The sequence below is a fragment of the Marmota monax genome, unplaced genomic scaffold (assembly GCF_021218885.2).
Source record: "Marmota monax isolate L192 unplaced genomic scaffold, Marmota_monax_Labrador192_F-V1.1 WCK01_AAM20220418_F8-fsc00668, whole genome shotgun sequence".
In the NCBI taxonomy this organism is placed as follows: domain Eukaryota; kingdom Metazoa; phylum Chordata; class Mammalia; order Rodentia; family Sciuridae; genus Marmota; species Marmota monax.
Genome location: NW_026693315.1, coordinates 38721 through 60396, shown reverse-complemented (window position 1 = coordinate 60396; position 21676 = coordinate 38721). Strand labels below are relative to the sequence as shown.

The 21676-nt window shown below is 49.4% G+C and overlaps 1 long non-coding RNA gene across 1 annotated transcript; it reads left to right on the top strand.

Annotated features, from left to right (window-relative positions):
• Positions 1 to 260: 260 nt before the first annotated feature.
• Positions 261 to 21287, top strand: LOC124100975 (uncharacterized). Its single transcript, XR_006854495.2, has 3 exons — positions 261 to 1020; positions 20536 to 20644; positions 21136 to 21287. It is a non-coding gene; the product is annotated as an uncharacterized LOC124100975 (long non-coding RNA).
• Positions 21288 to 21676: the final 389 nt, after the last annotated feature.

The following is a 21676-nucleotide window of genomic DNA, read 5'->3' as shown; positions in this document are numbered from 1 at the left end:
TGAATTGTATTTGACTGGGTGAAGCTCAGAGGACACGTACGGCCTCCAGCCTGGGTCACACCATGAGAACAGTGGCCTAGGTCTGCAGGGTTCCATGCTGGAAGGCTGTGTGTTCTCACACTGCACGTAAAGATCAGCAGGCAGGACAAGCAGGTTTCTTTTCATACATCCTTGCAGAGGAGCCAGCAGATCAACTGGGTCAGACTGAGGTAAATAAAAAAAGACTTAAGGATAGGTTGGAAGGAGACATATGAGGCACCCAGGAGTGGCCAAGATTCAAATCCAGGTTTAATGTCCACTTTCCTACATGGATTAAGAGTCCCTTTTGCACTCCTTGATCCCAACCAGCACTACTACATCAGTTATTAGGCCCTATCCACAGGCAAACCAATGTAGTACCGTGTTCAAAGGCAGAAGGCAGCAGAAAAAAAACGACCCTCCACGCCATTGGGGGTCAACAAGTAAATGATCCCCTGCTCTGGGAATGGCCAACCTGCACAGTTAGCAACCCAGGGGGAATTAAAACACCCTCTTAGATCATGCCCCTGTGGACCTTCCATGTGTAAATATGTCAGCTAAGATGGAGCCAGGGCTTCCTCTCCAAAGCCCCCACTCCTCCCTGTCTCTCAGAGTGCCCCAGGTCCCTGACCACACCTAGGTCCCAGCTAAAGGAGGCTTCAGCCCCTCCTCCGCAGTCCCCTTCCTCTCTGCTCCCCTGCCCACAACCCGGGCTCAGTCGGGGAAGCCACCTGCGGAGGGTCTCTCAGCAGTGGACAGGGCGGGGTATGCAAATGCCCCCCTCAGCCTTTCTTCCTCCCCAGCTCTCCGGGTCCTTCCCCAGAAGTCCCCACGACACAGCCTGTGACCCAGAGGCTGTTGGGAGGTTCGGATCGCAGCTGTATAGCCTTGGTTCCCAGACGCCGGGCGACAACGAGGGCGAACGCTCCCCTTCACCGCTGCGGCCAGCTGAAGCAGGGACCACGTCCGACCCGGATCCAGGCTCAGCAGCGCGGTCCCGGGGTGAGTGCTCGGGGTCTCCGGGGGCAGAGGGCGCCCTCTACAGGCAGCCAGGGGCGGTGCCGCAGCAGAGTGATGGCAGTGGGGTGTGGAGTGAGTCCTGCTGCTCCAGGGAGCCTCGGGTGGCCTTTGGGCCCCAGGAGAGTGTAGGGTGGGGAAGGGGCTGCTGTGATATCACCGGACGCCACCTTTCCTGGAGGCCACTCTGAGCTTTCCCACCCAATGCTGTCCACTGTCCGGTGTAGCTTTGATGGCTCTCCCAGACCCCCTCCTTCCAGCCATTTAGGTCCATCAGGTGCACTTCATGAAGAGCTGCGGGTAAGAGCCCAGGCTTTGGCGTCGACCACATCAGAACTGGGGTCCCAGTTTCTTACTCTCTGTGCCGCCCACCTTCCCAAGTCTAGTTGGGGTGATCTCTGTGTCCACAGCCCAAGGTGGTTTTGAAGGGAATGGCTTCACCATGGTCATGGTGAGAAGCATCTGGCCAATGACAAATGCCCAATCCCAGTCCAAGTTTTGTCCTGCCCAAGTTCCAGCCAGTGCTAAGTGAGAGCCTCAGGGAAGGATATTGAAGCTCATCAATTTTGGGCCAACTCAGTGAAGAAAAATTTAAACAACCTTCTTGGATTCACTGCACGTTACTTTTTGGACTTGTTTATTTCCTGCTCTTCTGTTCTTTTTGGAGTACACCCACATTGATGCCAAAAATACCTGAGTGACTCAGTGAACAACCTGATGTCCTGTCCCTGGGATGCCATGTATCTGAGAGCAATCTGGGCCTTACTTATTGTCTACATAGTTCACATTCTGCTGCTATGATGTGAGTGCCCAGAAATGAGATCAGCCGAGCCGGCAGCAGTGAGACCTCAGTGCAGAGAGAGGCTGGGTGGCTGGTGAGTTCTGGGATAGCAGTTCCCCTCAGTGCATTTTCACCTACCTGGTGAGTGTCCATGGCTTGCAAAAAATCTTCCTCCATCCAGCAGTCTGTGCTGAGGTACAGCTCTGGGCCAGGCTCTTGAGCTGTGGAAACAAAGCAAAGCGGATTGGTCTTTGTCTCTGCCTTGGTAGGAAACAGCAGCTGAGCTCCAGGACAGGAGCACTCCTGTAAAGCATATTCTTAAACAAGGCTTACAAAGCAAGCTCTCTCCTTGTTACCATTGTCCTGCCATGTGTTGGGAGGGAGTTACACCTAAGTCAGAATACATTCACCTGGTGAGATGATAGATAAGTCAGCCCCAGTCCAAGGGCTGGGCTGTGGACCCTTTGAGAGCTCCAGTGGTTGAACTGCTGTTCAGTTTAGACCATCAACCCAGTTTCGCACAGAGCAAAAGCTGTGGTAGCACAAACCATTGCTGTCACCCTGGCTGAGGACTCACCAGGGCTGGAGGGATGAAGCAAAAATGCTCCCTCCCAGGCCTAGTCCCTTAATCAGGAGCCCTGACTTCTGGGTCTCCAGTTTACCACCTCTCTGGTCCTGGTGTGCCGTCCCTGCTCTTCCATGTGCAGTGACTGGACGACCATAAGCAACACCCTGACTTCAGGTCTTCACGTCTTTCCTCCACCGTGAGCTGCGATGATCTCAGTGAGTCTTGTTCTCTACCCTGTTGGGAATGGCTGCAGGACCCTGCCGGCACTCTGCTGTATTCTGTCATTCACATCTTATGTACTCTGGCTACTCCCAGTTTGTAGGCCGTAAGGAATCCCCAACAGGTCATGGGAGCATCACTGCTTCCCAGGCTGGAGGTGGTGATGGGCCGTGCAGAGCACTGGGCATCTTCCTGCCGGTGGAATGAGGCCTCCAGGTTGGTCACCCACTTTTGGTCACCTTCCTTCTAGGTGTGATGCCAGATTTCATTGCAAGTAGATTTCCCTGAACATCAGAACTTCTGACCACCAAATGCAAAGACCTATCCCAAGGTCAAACAGAAGTCATATTCACTGTCGGCTCTCCCCGGCCCCCCAGGACAAATAAGATAAGAACGGGGAGATGGTATGGGTCTCACTGCAGGTGAACTTAAGGGTAACCGAGGAGCCAGAAGAAACATGAGCACAGAAAGGAAGACTGGGTGTTGGAGTCTGTAAGCAACTGGGAACTGGCCTGAGGGTTGCAAAGCTGTTGGGTGTGAGGTAGGGAGTCAAGGTCCCCCAGAGGAGGAGGCAGTGTTGGGTTAGGACCCAGAGCCTACCACTGCCTGTAGAAAAGCATCCTTTTACAAAGGCTTTCTTTCTTTTTATGACTTTTATGGGTACATTGTATACATAATTGTAATTATATATAATAATGGGTGTCACTGTGACATATCTCTGCAGGCACATAGCTAATTTGCTCAGTCTCATTCCCCAGGGCCTCCCCCTCCCTCCCCTCCCCCCCCTGCTTCCTTCCTTCCACGGATCTCCTTTCTTACATTGTGCTGTATTTGTCCACGGACGCAGCATCATGGGGTCAATTTTGTTTCCCAGAACTTCCCCTCCTCCTCCGCCTTGTCCCCTTCCTCTGCTCTATCGGTCTCTGTCCTAGTTTGGTTTCCTTTATCACAGCACAATTCCTAATAGCCAAGCTATGGAGCCAGCCTAGGTGTCCGAAAATGGATGAGTGGAAAAGGAAACGTGGTCTCTACACACAATGGAGAAAGCTCTGAATAAAGATTCGGCCATGAAGAAGAATGAAATCATGCCATTTCCAGGACAATGGATGGAACTTGAGAGCACTATGTCAAGTGAAGTGAGCCAAACTCAGAAAGTCAAGGGTCATATGTCTCCCTCCTATGTGAAAGCTAGAGGGGAAAGAGCAGAGGTTTTCTTGGCCGGCTAAAAGGCCAGCATCCCGTGGAGGTGCTCCCACTCAAGCGTTCCCCTGGACGGATGACCTGACTTCGTCCCCCCTTGCCATCTGGTTTTTACCAGAGAGAAGCAAGGTGAGTGTGAAGATCCCAGGAGAAATCTCTTGGAAGACCGCAAGATGCGACTTCACATGCCAGTGGTCCAGCCCTGCGACCCAGTGGACGGTTTTTGGGAAATTCGCCCCAGTCTCGCCTGGCCTTTCCTGCCGTCCTTCCCAAAGAGGCCAGGGCTAGTGAGGGAAAGGTGGCTTTGTTAGGAGGAGGAGCTCATGCAGGACGCCTGTCTGTCACAGGGATGCTCAGGTGCACCTGTCAGCCGCTGTCTTGTGGGGTGGGCGGGGAAGAAGTGGCTTCCCCTTCCTACTTCTGAGTCATAGGTCAGGTATAAATCATGCCCTTTCCCTCACACAGCCACCTCGAGGCGCCGGATAAACGCCCTGGCTCAGCGTCGTAAGCAGGGGGTTGCTCCCAGCAGACTCTGCAGAGCAGCTGGTTGCAGCTGTGCACCTGCCCAGTGTGTGGGGGGTTCCTGGTGCCCCACAGCCAGGTGGCCTCTCTGGTCTTCCTCAGCCTTTCCCCACTGACTTCCTGAAAGTCAGCCTTGCTGGGATCCCAGGAGGCAGCAGAAGGCTCCGTACACCTATGACGGTGCCCTGGGCGGGCACACAGGGACATAGAAGAGGGACCAGCATGTTTGCCCTGTGAACCCAAGAATGGCTGAACTGCACGGGCCTGTGTCCTCCTCTCTACAATGGGATGCCTCATGTTTATTCCTGAATTTTCTTGCTTCTGTCAGGAATCTGATCAGAGTTTAAGTCAGTTTTCTAAGCCTTGTCTCTTTTGAAGTGAAATATTTAATTTTCCCATGGAAGGAAATGAAAGTCTCAGAAACGAAATGGGAGATGTTTCAGGGTGTGTGTCGGAGGCTACAGGTGCTCTCCTTGTCCTCAGAACACTCCTGCCGTTTTACTCTTTAAAATGTGCAGTATGATTGCTTCTGAGATAGGTGTATAGAATGACTCACGTGCTATCACCTCCACCCAATCTTCTTGGCTGTCTTGCCTTGGACAGAGGTTCCCCAAGAGGGACGGTGTCCTCTTATCCGGTTTCCCACTCCCCAGAGCCAGGTGTTTCCTAAGTGTGCCCGGGGCTGTTGAAAGGACATGTCAGTTGGGCAACTAGACTGTCTGTGCGTGGAGGGCAGGAACCGACCTGTCCTGTTCACCCTTTCTTGTCCAGTTCACTGCATCTGACTTCAGAGCAGTGGCCAGTCATGTAACTGCTAATGAGTTTCCTTATCAAATGGAGTTCTAAATGGGCTTACGTGAAAGGGCAAATGGCCCAATAGACAGCCCTGGGAAAGGTGCCAAACTGGAAATCCCACGTTCAGGAGGTGACTATGCACGGTAGGGAGGCTGGGCCCATCCTAGCTAACCCTGAAGAGACCTCAGAATCAGAAACACTGTGCATTGCCAGCTGCAAGCAAGCCTCCCGCCTGCCACTCCCTCCTGCCTGCCACTCCCTCCTGCCTCCCTCTGCTACACAACCCCCCCACCCCCCCACCCCCGCACTTGCCCTTTCTAACCCTGCCATGGGCAGAGAGGGAGGTGCAGGGACTTTTCAAATGATCTCCCGATGCGACTTCTTGCAGAGGGCGGTATAAACCTGGCATTCTCTTGGTCCTTATAAACTCCCCTCTGCCCCATCCCCAAACTGCATTCCCTCTCCCTGGGCTCCAGCCTAAGAACTGATGGCAACTGGAGGCAGGGGCCTCCTGCTGGTGAGACTTGGCAACTACAACATCTGAACAGCCTCTTCCAGACTTCGGCAGGGTCAGAGCCAGGGAGGAGGGGATAACGGGGCTGGGGGCCTGGTGGCACCCTCCTGTAATTCTAGCAACTGAGATAGAAGAATCAAAAGTTTGAGGCCAGCCTCAGCAACCTGGCGAGACCCTCAGCACCTTAGTGAGAACCTCTCACAAACAATATAAGAGGGCTGGGGAATGTAGCTTGGTGGTAAAGTGCCCCTGGCTTCCTTCCCGGGGATGGGGAATGGGAATGACAGCTGAATATACTGAAGACTCCCTCTGTGACACACACTCTCCTCGTTGATGTCACACAGACTGACTGGTTTTCCTCCTAGCAACTGTATGGGGTCCACCCAGCCAGGAAGCCAGCAGGGTGAACCTGCTGTCCCAGCCCTGACTCTGACCAAGAGACCGACCGCCTGTCCCGATTCAGGATTTATAGGTGTTCATACTGGTATGAATTTATAACACAGGGAAATGCTTATTTATAAGGAGTTAATGGTAAAACTCAATTGTTTGAAAGAATGAAAATTATTTAACTCAGCAAACATTAGATATGACTTGCAAGTCTCTGGCGGGATACTGCGAGGACGAATGACAGTGTTACAAAGAACAAATTGCAATAACTCACAATGCAGTATCTGTGACAAGACACTAACGCAAAGAGAACGTTCTAGAAGAATGCTATGAATGCTATGGGAATGCAGGGAGGAGACGTGGCCTTCTGGCCCAAGGTGAGGTGGTGGGGGCAGCAGTGCAGATCTGACAGGCCTCAGCCTTTGGCTGCATGGGTGACGGAGTAACTGGTGAAGTGGGTGTGGGGTGGGAGGAGGTGGCAGTCGCGTCCTGGTGGGGGAGCAGAGCTGCAAAGGCAGCGAGGCCACAGAGCGGAGGGCCTCTGGGAGGCCAGCTGACCAGTGAGGCTGCTGGGACTGCAGCGGGGGAAGTGACGGAAGCCCGGAGGTGGGGCAGGGCTGGGTCCTGGGTCTTGGGGATTTCAAGTTACAACCCTGAACCCTAGGGGTCAGGAGGGTGGTGACAGCCATGCACACGTAGGTTGGTACCAACAAAATTGTGAGCAGGACAGCTTCAGGGAGAGGCAGATGTACATAAATATCAGGTAACATTAGTGATGACCCTCAGAGGACGCTATAAATAGTATATTGTCCACTTGCTGGCTGTCAGCCGGTGCCGAAGAGCACACCTGTCCCAGCCTCCTCACCAGAATTGCAGCATCAACCCCAGCCCTTGGTGACACAGTACTGGGGTGGGGACGGCTCCAGTTGCATTGAAGGCAGCTGCTTTGGTGGGTGGAGAAGACAGGGACTGGCCACACGCGGATGATGAGGGTGGGGTAGTAGCACCAGCCATGCTGAGAGTCCCGACTGTTGAACATGGTGGGTGACGGGTGACGTAGGGCACAGCAGACCCCGTTTGCTCCACCATCATCCCCTGTGGTGGCTGCTTATCATTATCCCTGTTTCGCACAGGAGAAAACTCAAGCCCACAGTGGGCGACTACAAGGCCACACAACTAGTAAGTGGCAGAGCTGGAAGATGCCAGGCCACCTTCCTGCCTGCTCCTGGGAGTTCACCATCACATCAGTGCACTTAGCTCTGACTGTGGGGGAGCCACAGGAGCAAGGCCCCAAGGAGATGTGACCCAGGACAGGCCCATTTGGGAAGCACGGGCAGATGTAATTGAGGACAGGACAGCTCTTTGAAGGGAGAGGGGTCCGGAGGTGAAGCACCACACAGTGGGGAGGACCCGACCGAGCGATGGTGGGCCAGCTTCCCGGGAGCGTGGCCACACCTGGCTCTGGGTGAGGAGGTATGTGCAGCGTGTGTGTGCATCCTCTGTGTGTACCCAGCATACCTAGTGCATGCAGCGTGCGTGTGTCTATAGCATGTATACATGTGCAGCACTGTGTAGCATGAGCAGCTTGTGTGGAGTGAGTAGCATGTGTGAAGCACATGTGCAGTGTGTGGCACATACACAGTGCGTATGACATGTATGCAGTGCAATGCAACATGTATGAGCACACATTCAGCATGTAACGTGTGCAGGGAGCAGCATAAGTGAGTGGGAGACATGTGCACTGAGTGTGTGGCACACATGAAGTGCGTGTGCAGCACACTGTGATGTGTGGTACACCATGTAATGTGTACCATGTGTTTAACATGTGTGCATTGTGAGTGTAGCGTATGCAACTGGAAAGTCACTCACTCTGGCTCAAGATGGTGCTGGAAATTCCCAAAGAAAAGATTTATTTCTTCTCTAGGCACCTCTCATGGGGCTATTTTCCAGCAGGGCCACTAGCTAGGAAGGAAAGAGTTTGCTGGGCACAGCCCATGCTGCAGGGGATGTTCCCAGCATTCACCTGTGAGCAGCTGCCCTGCCGTAGAAGCACGTCTGACAGACGGATGAAGATACCCAAGAGCCTCACACTGCATCACTTACGAACACTTCCACCTACATTATTTAGTTAATTTTCACAAGGACATCAAGAAGGCACTCTCTTCATTTAAGACACTTAACACACAAACAACAACAATAATAATAAAAGCCACTGAGATTCAGAGAGGTCAGTTCACTTATCTGGGGTCATACAGCTCTAAACAGTGGGATGACTGTAGGCAGCCACCAGGTCACATGATTTAATGGGTTCTTCTGCATTTTCCATCTTTAAATAGAATGTCCTATCTTCATAGGACCCAGCAATTCTACTCCTTTGGTATACCCCAAGATAACTGAACGTATGTCCACACAAAAACATGTACACAAATATTTGCAGTAGCACTGTTCATAATAGCCCAGAGTGAAAAGAACCACAGAGCCTATCAGTTGATAAACAGAGAAGCAAAATGTGGCTGATCTACAAAATGCAGCACTATTCTGCTGTACAAAGGAATGAAGAGCTGAAGCATGTCACAACCCGGGAGCCCTGAGACATTGTGCTAACTGAAAAAAATGTCAGACATGAAAGACCAGGTGGTGTGTGGAACATAAATGGAATAGGCAAATCCGCAGAGACAGAGAGAGACCCGTGGTCACCAGGGCAGGAGGAGAGGGACAGCTACCAGCACATGGTTGCATTTTGGGTGGTGAAATGTTCTGGAATTAGATAGTGGGGACGGATGTTAAGAAAGGATAAAACCAGCTGGGCCCCGTGGCACATGCCTATCATCCCAGTGGCTCAGGAGGCTGAGGCAGGAGGATCATGAGTTCAAAGCCAGCCTCAGCAATGGTGAGGTGCTAAGCAACTCAGTGAGACCCTGTCTCTAAATAAAATACAAAAAATAGGGCTGGGGAAGTGGCTCAGTGGTGGAATGCTCCTGAGTTCAATCCCCGGTACACCCCCTCCAAAATAAATAAATAAATAAATAAATAAATAAATAAATAAATAAATAAAGGATAAAACCAAAATACTGACCCTTCATGACACTAAATTTGTAATTCTCTTTGCCACTTTGTCTGTAGTCCCATCCATCAGAGGAACATTTGGGTTCAGAAATGCCTCTTTAAAAAGGCCAAGGGCTTACCAAAGCCGTGGGTTATCTGTATTACAAAGGTTTTGTTTCTCTCAACACTTAAGAGTAATAGAAAGACTACTTGGAAAGCAACTCTCCAGGAAGGAGGAGCAGTGTTAGGGACCGTCTGTTCCCCTCTGCCAGAGCCCAGCACCACCTGAGGCTGGTTACCCAACCTCTCTATGCCCCAGTTCCTTTCAGTAAAATCAACATAATGAAAGCCCTTTTCACCCCATCAAGTCGATAGGGGTGTTACCGGGCTTAGGACAGCGCCCACCACTCAGCAGGGGCTCAAAACTAGTTGACATAAGCAATAATTTCAAGAATCTGATAAGGACTCTGAGCAGTAGGCTTACCCTCTTGTAAAGGTCACTGCTGGAGTAAGCCACATTCTGTATTCTTCTAGTTGGTTTTCCAGTTCACCCCCCTCCCCATTTGTCCACCTGTTAGGAAAAGATTTGTTACAACCCGCAAAAGAAAACTAGTTCTACTGTAAACTATATCCTATTTCTGTGCCTGATGGAAATGAAATTTCCAAATGAGCAACACTTTTGTGACTTTACACACATTCTGAGGACCACAGTTCCATGTGTAGAAGGCACTGGGGTGGGTAGTTTTTCCCGGTGAGGATTTAGTTCTCACACTCAATCTTTTTGTTTGGTAAGGCATCCCCAGTTAAGCCTTAGATTTGAGCAGATAATTCCAAATCCATGGAATGCAGATAGATTCCTTTCTACAGAGGTGCAGGAGCAGATGATTCAGCCTCCAGCTCAGGGAGTCAAGGGCCCGAGAACTTTCTGAGGAGCAGGTATTCCCCCAGTTCTGTGGGATCACTGCTGAATAAGACAAGGGTCCGAAGAGCATGTCCCGTGACGTGGGAGAGCCTTGCCCAGTGGAGCCGACTCTAAGAGGAATTCCAGGGCTGGGTACCTCTGGAAACTTGGCAGGGGAGATGTGAGCGAGGCATTCCTGGGCTGTCACTCGGCAGCATTTCCCTGATGGCACACGGCATTGCTATGGAATCAACTGGCAGCGCAAAATAGAACACCTTTGATGATACGCTGCTTCTTTCCATGAAGGCGGCCAGAGGGATCCTCTTCTTGCGGCTTTGCAGAAGAGTCATCTTGAAGCACGGCAGGCTGGTCTGAGTTTCCACCAGCGGGACTTGGAATGTGGATGACTTCCCGAGCAACAGTTGTCTTTGATATTTTGGGTTTTTAAAGTTGTATTTCAGCAGATGTGAAGTACACGAATAGTCAGGTTATAACAGGATAACTCCTTCCTAAACATGTGGGAAATCCTCTCGATTCATGGAATCAGGGCGACAGAATGCCCTCCAATGTCAGAGGTGGAGACAGATGTGCCAGATCAGGCTGCCATCGGAGACTGAGTCCGCTCCTAAATGGTCATATACTCAAGGTCACGGCTGGCAAACTCCTGACTGAAGCTGCTGGGGGCTACAGGGAAGGACTGGTGTCAGGGCCTTGGCGGATGGGGCCCCATCAGGCCAAGCGGGAGGCGGAATCCCACCCGGTGTTGGGATGGTGGCATCGTGTGTTAACCCCATCCAGTCACCAGTGACATGTAGAGAGGCCCTGGCTGTACTGTGAGGAACTGCTGCTCCCACTCAGGCTCCCCCATGGGCTTGGTGTGTGGCTTCTTCGTTCACACCACCAGCAGCCCATGAGGGTGTCCCTTCCTTCTGTCTCCTTGGCTTGCCAAGAGAGCAAAGCACTGATCATCCTCCCAACTGCTGTGGCTGGGATGAGCCGGCTGGGGTGGGGGACAACCAGTTGCTACTCCCATCTCAGGTTTATTTGTGCCCCCCACAGAAGGCTCCAGAAACTTCCCATTCCCAAACTCCAGACCTCCCAGTCTCCAGAGATCACCCACATAATGAACAAACATCTTAAGTCACCCTTGAAAAAGGGGGATCCTTTCCTCCTCCTCTTAATCCATGGAACAGCCTTCTTTCCCTTCATCAGAATAAAAAGAAAAGAGCTCTTTACAGAATAATTCTGTGGTTTGGAAAAAGCAGACAGCTGTGACTGTGTGGGACGGGTGTTCAGTGCCCACGACCCCTTCCTGGTCTCCTGTGGCTAAGTCCCTCAGAGTCTAGTCACAGACAACCTGTTTTCCTCCGCGACTCTGCAGAGGCTTTCTCGGGGATGACCTGGCCCTCTTTGTTGCCACAAGCATTACAACCTACATATAATGGAAGGAAACTTAACAAATGGTCAAGACAGAGGTAAGAATATATAACTACAGAGAAGCAGCCTGAGAGAGCCAGGCCATCTCCCTGGTGCCCAGAGGCAAGATGGAGGAGGACGCAGGGCAGGGCTGGTGCAGGAGGCCCAGGGAAAGCACAACTGAGCTGCTGTATTGCAAACTAGATGGGCTCCCCTGCGTCCTTAGGGTCCAATGCATCATCTCTTTCAGAATCTGACACTGTAGCAATTTTGAGTATATTCCCCTTAGCACTGAAATTGTTTAAAGAAACAGAAGCAAAGAAGAATTTTGGTCACCTGAAATATAGGGAACACAGGTCTGGAAAATTCTTTTTTCTTTTTTTTTCAGGGGGAGGGGGACTGGAGATTGAACTCAGGGGCACTCAACCACTGAGCCACATCCCCAGCCCTATTTTTGTATTTTATTTAGAGGCAGGGCCGCCCTGAGATGATTAGCACTTTCGCTGTCGCTGAGGCTGGTTTTGAACTCCTGCCTCAGCCTCCTGAGCACTATGATTACAGGTGTGCACGCCACCGTGCCTACAAGAAAACGTCACCAGTATGGCAGGGCATGTACTTCCCTTGCTTTAATAAAAAGATTAAAATGGTTGAATTCTATAAAATGATATTCTTTTTCCTTCCCTCCTCAGGGGCTGATCTCCAGGAGGTGAGTTCGCCCTCGACTTCCTCCAGCCCCCTCCCCGGTGTGGCTGATTCTCAGTTTAAAGCGAATTGAATCATGTCACTGTCCTCTGGAAGAGTGGCTTGTTGTCACCCATGCCCTATGCCCCCAGCTCGTCACAGGGACCATGGTCCTTCAGCACACTGTTCCCTGACACCTTCCTCCTGTGACCCCTGGTGTGTGACAGCACACTGCCCTGCCTGTAACCCCTCCCTGCTGGAAGGCCTGGTCCCTGGTCCTCTCCTCCCAGAGCTTCCCTGTCTTCCCCGGCGTGGGGGGGGTGGGCTCCTTTGCAGTGCTCCCCGGACACCTCCCCTTCCTCCAGTTGGAGCCCAGCACACTGCACAGGGGCGATTCTGCACTGGTCCATGCTGGCCATGAGCTCCGAGGTATGGCCAGACCTGTGCTCCAAGTGCAGTACTTGGTCAAAGCTGGTGGCATCAGCAAGTGTCTGAATGACAGGGATACTACTAAATGCAACCCAAAAGAAAAAACAAAAACAAAAACCAAAACAACAACCCAGAAAGCTTCTGTTCCATAGAGCATGGGGTGGTGACATGGAGATTCCTGGTATGTTCTCTTTGAGTCTGTGACAAGCTCCTACTCTCCCTACTGGCTAACAAACCCTGGGCCTTTGTAAATCTTACAAAGCTGGTTGGTTTTTGTTTAACAACTTCTGCTCTGAATTGGGGCTGGGATCATATGCTGCTGCCTCCCTTTAAATCCGCTGACACTGGTCTGTCTACTTTAAATCACATACCACTTCCCCGGTCCCTTTGCTCCATGATGTATTATTTCACATAAAACACTGTAGGGGTCTTTGTAAGAAAGAAGTCCACTCCTCAGATGAATCGAAGTTTCATTTTATCTGACTAGTGTTCCCTGAACATTAACAAGTACTGTTGATTTCAACTTAACATTTTTAAATTAATTAACAAATTATAATTTGTCATCAAGTATTATCTAGGTGTTGCTCCTAATGCTAAACTGATTGTTTTTGATCCTAAATTCTGAGATGGATGTTCCTGAAAATATGATGGCTCATTATTTATCTTCTATGCTAATGTTTCTTTCTAGTAGAACTTTAAAAATCACTTGGAGCCTCTATTGCACTTTTCTGTGCCATCCACCCCCAGCACTTGGAGGAAGATGCCAGAATTAACCAGGAAGGGGCAGAGGACACACAGGCGAAGGAGATTCTTGATTAGAATGTAAGAGCCCAGCTCTTAGGCCCCCCAATGTCCCTTTCTTTAGTTTGGCATTTCTAAATAGATATTTCTTTTAAAACTTAAAAGAGAAATACATGTTCATTTTAGAAAAAGTAAAACATGTTCATTTTAGAAAAAGTAAAACTATGAGTGCTAAATAGACAACTCCCCACATCTCAGCTACTTGGTAAAGTCTGGAACCCTGCAAACCTGGGCCCATTTTCCAGACATCACATAAGCACCTCTAGATACCTCACGCCAGACCTGGGTCTGTCAATAGCACTCAGGAGAACCAGCGGCTCCAGCTGGAGGCTATTTTCAGTCTCCTGGGGAGCGAGACTTGCCATCTCCCACCTCCTCCAGACGGAGGTCCCCCTACTTACCATGCCCATGGTGGCGGGGACGCTGTCGCGGCTTTCCCCTTGCGGTGCTCTGGGGGGCTGGGGACCAGGCATAGCGGTGCCTCCAGGGTGGCAAAGGGCTGAGTTTAGAGTCTCATGGTCAGAACCCTCGCTGTCCACTCCAGGCAGAAGTGCCACAAGAGGGCCAGGCCGGGCACTCCACGCATGCGCTCTCTCCTCCCTGCCAACTGGCTAGAAAGTAGCGATCTCTGTTCTCTCTTCTCCCCCCCCCCCTTTCATCCTAAACTTGGATTGACCTGCCAAATTCTTAGGAAAATCATGCCACAAGGGTCTATTTTCAGCAAATGCTGCTTGGAGGGTTAGGGGTTGTTCTTGTGCAAAGCAGGTCACTCGAGCACCTCTCCCTGTGGAGGCCTCTGTCGTCAACTGTTGGACACTTACTGAGGGCACGACGTGGGCGGGGACTACAACACTGCGCTCCCCGGGATCCGGCAGTGGCTGCATGCAGGGTCCCTTTTTATAGCTGGCACAGGTGGCTGTGCTGCAAGCCCTGGTCTCCAAAGCGGAGCGTCCTGCTCCTCGCCTGTGGTAGGAGTAAGGGGGAGAGAAATGGCCTGCTCGCTTCTGGGAACTCCAGCACATTGATCGTCAAGGCTGTCTTTATTGATGGATATCAAGTAATGGAACGAGCCCATTCTAACCAGGAATCAACGGGAGAGTGTACCTGACAAGAACTTTCTGTCAGTATCTATGTTGATCTTTCAGAAGAACTTGTAGAATTTCACACTTTGTTGCAACTTGAAAATTAATCTGGTCCAAACTTCCATTTTCTAAGCAAAGAAAGGAAGATTAAAAAACAATGACTTCTTCAAGGTCAGGGAATGGCACATTTTGCTTTAGCATTAAGATAAAGTCTCTGCTACCGGATCCGTCCTTGGTGTTTAGTGTTGGTGGCATTCCATACCCAAGGTGCACGCTCCACACATCAGCAACACATAGCTAATGTGCAATGACTTCATCCATCTTTTCATAGACATAAGTTCCTTAGAGTGGTTTCCAAACACTGAAGGACCATCAAAAATTTGTAAAGGAGAGCTGGGGTTGTGGCTCAGTAGTAGAGCACTTGCCTACCACATGTCAGGCACTGGGTTCAATCCTCAGCACCACATAAAAACAAAGATATTGTGTCCATCTACAACTAAAACTCTCTCTATATATACGTATTTTTGTAAAGGAAGCTCTGTTCTTAAGGTTGCATTTTGAGAAAAATTGTCCCTTGATAATCTCTAAGTGTTTTTACTCCTGTGAAAACTCTCTCTCTCACACACACTCTCCAGCACTCTTGGTTGTTATGCTTGTGTGGGAATACACTGCCTCCATTTTTCTAGGAGACTGTGCTATATGCCTCTGTAGTTCCAGACCTAGGAGGATGCCTGGTATTTGTAAATGCACAATCAATATTTTTTTAAAAGAATTATGTATAATCCCGACGGAAGGGAAACTCCAGGTTCTCAGAAGCAAAACCATAATTTCCAGTAATTTAAACTTTACCGAACCTTCTACCAAGGGGCATGGCTTCCATCTTGTGTTGCAAAACCTTGCAAATAAACTAGATAGAGCATCAGAAGTCATTCTTGGGACATGTTTACTTTATACACCCGCACTTTGAATGCAACATTGAGTTTGGTTCTGCGTCTTGTCTCTTTTTACTCCTTTCATAGGACGGGAATTGGTGTCAAGGTCAGATTCACTGACGTTACCCAGGAACAACTATTTCCTCCCAGGGTCACACAGAAGAACAAGACAGTTGGGGACTTCTGGTGCTAAGTGGAGATGAGGCTTTGTTTGTGGCTGAGGCCTGCTTGGAGGAGCGGGGATACCGAGGGGCTGCAGGTGGTGGAGGGGATGGTGCGGAGGTCTCCGACTGACAGAGGAGCTGCCACGGGAAGCTGGTGCAGCTGCGAGGAGCTGCTGAGGAGGTGGGAGTCTGTGGCACTGGAGCAGGTCCAAGGGTGGCAGTGAGGGTGGCAGGTGGCTGTGGGACGGCTGCTGACCTGTGTGTGCTGACGTCATAGAGCTCTTGTCTTTTGATTCAGCCTGGAGGGGACAGGAGGTCACTTCCCTTCCTCAAAGGATAGGACCTTTATTTTGGAAAAGTCCAGTGGGGTGGCAGGATGTATCTTATACAGTCGCTACCATCGTGAGGACAGTGCCTCTGGCACTATTATCCCGGTGACTGCCTTCTTCTGGTCACACCTAGCGATGGCATGTGGCCTCCCTGCCAGCGCCTATTTCCTCTCTTTCCCTCACTCAGCTTAGCCCCTGTCTTTCTTGTGTGTTCTGAATTAGTTTCGCTTACTCAGCTAGAGATAGAGGCGGCTCTTTGAGGTTAGGGAACCAGCCTTCCATGACTTTATTTCAGTGCCCAAACCATGTCCTGCAGTCGGAGCACACAGCAGGAGTGGTTTGCTGGTTGAAGAACAGCTTAGGAAGTGGTTTTCTATGACCTGAACCTGGAGCAGACACAGGAGTGAGGTCCCCTTCATGGCAGGACAGCTGCTCATCCCACTGGTAGTTTCCTGCTGGTTTCAAACTGAGCTCCCTCTTGCCTTCCGCTGACCAGTTCATCCAATCTGTCAGGATCCTAAGGAGTGTTTTGGAGCGTGGTCCTTGTGAGAACTGTCCCCTCAGCAGAGGTGAGAAGTCTAGTTGGAATTCAGTGACACCCTGAACCCTGGGAGTACACCAGACTTATCTTTTTCTTGTATGTGGTAGGCACCGAAAGTTTGTTCAATAAATACAAAGTAATAAAAATAAAATATAGAGAAAACCCCTTTTATTTAAGTAAAATAATTAATTTCAAGTAGTTCCACGTTCATTATGCGTCTCTGCGTTGAACAGTTTTGCCTTTAGAACTCAGGGAGAAGAACAAAGGTACTTTGGCCTCTACCAATATGGAGGAGCCAGCACCTCTTTCCTGCAATGGAGCTCTAGTTCCCTCTAGTGGCAGATCCTGGGACTGCAATGGACTCTTCTGAGGCTCCAGCAAGGAGGTTAGATTGGAGCAGAATGGATTGTTCAACTGGGAGGGTCCAGCTGGAGTACTGTGATAAATTTGAAAAAGCATCTCCTTCTCCAAAAAAATAAAGATTTGCTTGAATTTTGACATATAAGCATATTTTGGGCTATGTGGATGACCACTTTCTGATCCCGACTGCCTCAGAGTTCTGTTTTGACCTTTGTGTTTGCATTTATAGTCACACTGGTGCCCCTTCAGTCACCATGAGAGGCTCACAGCAACCTGGGTTTCCTGTGCCAATGGAAGCTTAGCAGCTTAGAAATGCATGTAGCACAGCACAGCACACGTGGGCCCAGAGCAGAGCCCTGTGCTGTCTTCACCCTCGGCCATGAGGGGCAACGTGGTTTCAGACATCTGCCCTTCTCTCTTATGTTAGTTTTGCCAACTGAGTTCTAGTGAATTCAAAGTTATTATTTTAAATATGTGTTTTGCAATGCAGCGGACCCCTTATCCACAAGAGAGAAGTTCCAAGACCTCAAGTGTATGCCTGAAGTCACAGACAGTACCAAACACTATATATATATATATATATATATATATATATATATATAATATATGATTTATATACACATATATTATATATGATATATATCACAAATTATATATCATGTATAATCATATATGATTTTTTTCCTATTCATACACACCTATGATAAAGTTTAATGTACAAATTAGGCACATTAAGAGATCAACCACCACACTGATAAAATAGAACACTTGCAAGAAAATGCTGTCATAAAAGCTACATGAAATGTGGTCGTCCTGTCAAAGCATGCTAACTCCTCCTGGCACTGTAGGACGACGTTCAGTGCAATTGGCTGTGGGTGTCTGAAACCATGCAAGGCGAGTCTGCAGATCAGGTGGCATTGTACTTTACCTGAGGGGCTTAAGCCTAAATGGTTTATACCTTATATTTAGAAATTTTTAAATGTGTTATTACAATAAAAAATGAAGTAATTCAAGGGTTCAGTCTTTAAGTTTTCTCTTGAAAAGTAATTCAAATGTTAATTGTGTTTGAGCAACAAATAATACAACCCAGGCCTGGAGGAGGGTGTCACTTTCCCAACTGGGTTGGACTCTTGGATGTTATATGTCTCCAGCCTCAGCCCCCAAACATAGGCCTGTGGTCCTTCCAAATTCCAGGCTAATTAGCTATAAATCTGCTGAGTGTCCTTAGAAATGGTGTCTCCAGGACCTATGGAGAGAGGTAAGTCCTATATCCACAACGGAAGGAAACAAAGGTTACCCTCTGCTCACACATTGGCATGCCATGATCCCAGTGCTCTGTGGGCAGCTGGGCCAGCTGGGCCAGCTGGGCCAGCTGGGTGGTCTGGGGTGGTCCAGCATGGCGCTGTCAGTCAGTCTTATCCAGTAGTTGCTTGATGTCAGTGGGAGCATGGCCCCGCATCTAGCCTGGGTGCCATCACAGCGCTGGCCCAGGCTTCCCCACCTACCACCTTTGCTGGTGTCCTGCTAACCCAGATGCACATGGCCAAGGCCAGCTTTGAGCAGAGTTGGGGGTTGGGCAGAGGTAGGAGACTGACTACCTGTTGGCAGGAGTTACCACCAAGTCACAGTGAAAAATAGGTAGAGGGAAAATTGACTGAAAACCTTGGGAATCCGCCCCGTGTTTAAAGAGCGATGATCAACACTCACCCCACCTCACAGGGTTCACAACCTGGCTGGGGTCAGGTGGAGGCAGGGGTGGGTATGTTTTCAGTCCATAGGACCCAGTGACAGGTGGCCTGAAGACCCAGAGTGGCCCTCAGCAGCCCCTGTTAGGTGGCCAGGAAGATGCAGAAGTGGGCTGCACAGAGAAGTTTCTCCCCTGATGGAGGGGCCCAGAGCACCTGGGGTCTGTGGCAGGTGGGGGAAAGGAGGCAGGTGAGGCCCCAAGGTACAGCCATTGAGGCCTCATTCCTGAAAGGGTGCTTGGAGATTTTATTACTTTTAATTCAGGCCCACATTCCTGCTCAGGTAACTTGAACTTTCACTCACGACAGTCCTAGCGAGTTTACCGGAAAGTTCTCTCTCTGTCTCTCTCTGGCATTTATTAGTGGCATTTATTAGTGCAGCTGCCACAGTAGAATGGAAACTATGTGGATGAATTTATATCCCTGCTCTAAGGATGATTTATTTAATCCTCTTTCATTTTCAGACGCATGTTGATATTTCTGTGGGAGTTCCCTGTATTATCCCAATTATACAGTCAAAGGGAAAACACATTTATAGATTTGTAGCTGAGGGGGTTGCAACTTCAGCTTTTCTGATTAAACTCGGCACAAGGATTCTGGCAGCATTATAAGCTGGAATTGCTGGGGATCTATTTATTACGGCCTGCAGCCACTGCAGCAGAAATGGAATTTTGTTTGAGACTGTGAAGGAAAATAAAAAAAAGTCCTGAGGGTTTATGGAAGCACAATTGGTGGATATCTCTGTGAGAGGTGTCAAATACAAACCGTGCTCCAGGTGACCAGGAGGCGGCTGTGAGGCTCCTGCCTCCCTCCCTCCCCTCCCTCTCCACCCCTTTCTCACTGGCCTCCACAGCCCTCTCCTCTCCTGCTCCCTCTCTCCGTCCTTTCTTGCTTTGCCCTAAGAGCAAGTAGCCATTTGTGCACCTAAGTCTTTTCCACAAACGGAGACGGGCCTTGGGATGCTGTGGGGACAGGAAAAATTACCAGTCACTTTTTTCACAGGGGCAGGTGAAAGTGTTCCTCAGGAGATGAAGGAAATGTAAGAAGATGGATCAGAAACTAGAGTGTGCTTTTTTTTTTTAACATAGTATTTTCCATCTTTCTCTTGGGGAGTCCCTAGCCTGTATCCCAGGGTTTGGCATTGAGTGACCTGGGAGGAAGTCAGCTGGGGCAGGGTCCTATTCTGAAAGCTTCTGAGAGACAGAGAGAGAGAGAGGGAGGGAGGGAGGGGGCGGGCAGGTGAGGGAGGGCCCAGGTGCTGGAAGGATGGTGTTCCTGCTGGTGGGTGGAACCAGAATGTGCTGTCTGGGAGGCTGGGGAGGGGATTTGCAAAGCGCCTACTCAACTAAGTGCACAGACCAGCTGCTGGGAGGTCACCCTCACAGTGTTGTTATGACCCTGAGGGTTGGAAACACCTTGTATTTTCTGTAAGAAAGCAGTCATTAAAGTTACAGCTTTTTCTTTCAATGGAATACTAAGTGGACATTGAAATAATATCATAGAATTCTACTTATTGATATTAAAATATTCCTAATGACTTCTAAATTTAAAAAAGTTGCAAAATCATATAAAACAGCACATCTACTGTGATCTTGAAAAAAAATGTATAACTATCTATACATAGAAAAATCTGGAGTGATTATATATTGGAATATTAACTGAGATGTTTTCACTGTAGTGTTTGAGGGCTGTTTTTACATTCCTCATTATGCATTTTTTTTCTGTATCGCCTGACCTTTAAAAAATTAGAATTTTTGGAGGCGCTTTAGGCTCATAGCAAAATTGGGGTGAAAGCACAGAAAGTTCAAACACAGCCCTGCCCTAGTAGCACAGGCTGCCCGTGTCCCACAGCAGAGCAGGACATTTGAACCTACACAGAGGCTATGCCAAAGTCTACAGTCCACTTCAGGGTTCTTGCTTCGTGCTGTGCATTCTACGGGTTTTGACAAATGCTAATGATGCAGATCCTTCACTGTATTGTTGTACAAAGGATTCAATCACCCTAAAAATCCTGGGTGCTCTGGGATTTTTCCCATCAATCTCCTGGCAATTACTGGTCTTTTTACTCTTTTCATCTGTGCTTGTCAGGCTTCTGTTGCTGAGACCAAAACACCTGACAAGACCAACTTAGAGGGAGAAACGTTCATCCTGGCTCATGGGTTCAGAAGTCTCCGTCCACAGATGGCCCCACTCCAAGGTGAGGCGATGCATCCTGGTGGAAGGGGAGAGCAGAGCGGAGCTGCTCAGCTCCCAATCTGTCAGGAAGCAGACAGGGAGGGAGAGGGGAAGGGGAAGGGGAAGGCACACCCTTCCAGGGCACTCCCCAAGTGACCCCCCTCCTCCAGCCCCACCACACTTGCCCCCAGTTGCCACCCAGACAGTCCAGGATGGACTCAACAGGTTAGAGCTCCCACATTCTGGTCATTTCACCTCTGACTGTTGCTGCATTCACACAAGGGGCACCTCACCTCAAACCACACACCACAGTTTTACCCTTTCTATGGCGCCGTAGAGTTAGAATCCCACACGGTGTGTCTTTTCCAGCTAGCTTCTTTCGCTCAGTGATATGCATTTAAAGTTCTTCATACTTTTTCGTGGCTTGATAGCTCCTTTAGCTATTCCATTTTCTGGAAGTACCACAGCTTATGTATCCACCCACCTGCTCTAGAACATCTTGGTTGCTTCCAGGCTTTGGCAATGAAGAATAAAGCTGGTATAAACATCTGCCTGCAACCTCAGAGTCGGCACATACCAGGACGCAGAGGAGAGAACTGATTTCAGCTGAAGTTCAATTTACAGGTATTTGGGGGTTCACTATGGATTTTGTGTTTATTCATGAATCTGTGTTCTCTGTATCAAGCAAAAAATAATCTCATACAAATTGAGGATTTTTTCACAATATTTTGAATATTTTTAAAGGAACACTTACGTTAGAAAATTTGGACACGTTGGAAAGGAGACCCTGAGTTTTCTTTGAAGCAATCTTTCCTGTTTTAGAGCAATGGTTCTTGAGGTTGGTAAGTGCAGCACTCCCCCATGGATAGCTAGCTACCTTACCTGGGAGCCTGTTAGGATCCTGGTTCTCAGCCCCACACTGACCCACTGAATCGGAAACATGGCCTGTGGTCCAGGAATCTGCATTGCTACAAGGTGGTTCTCATGCACACTAAAGATTGGTGACTAGATTTGGAAAACCAATCAGAAGAGTCTGAAAGGTGATTGAAGGTTT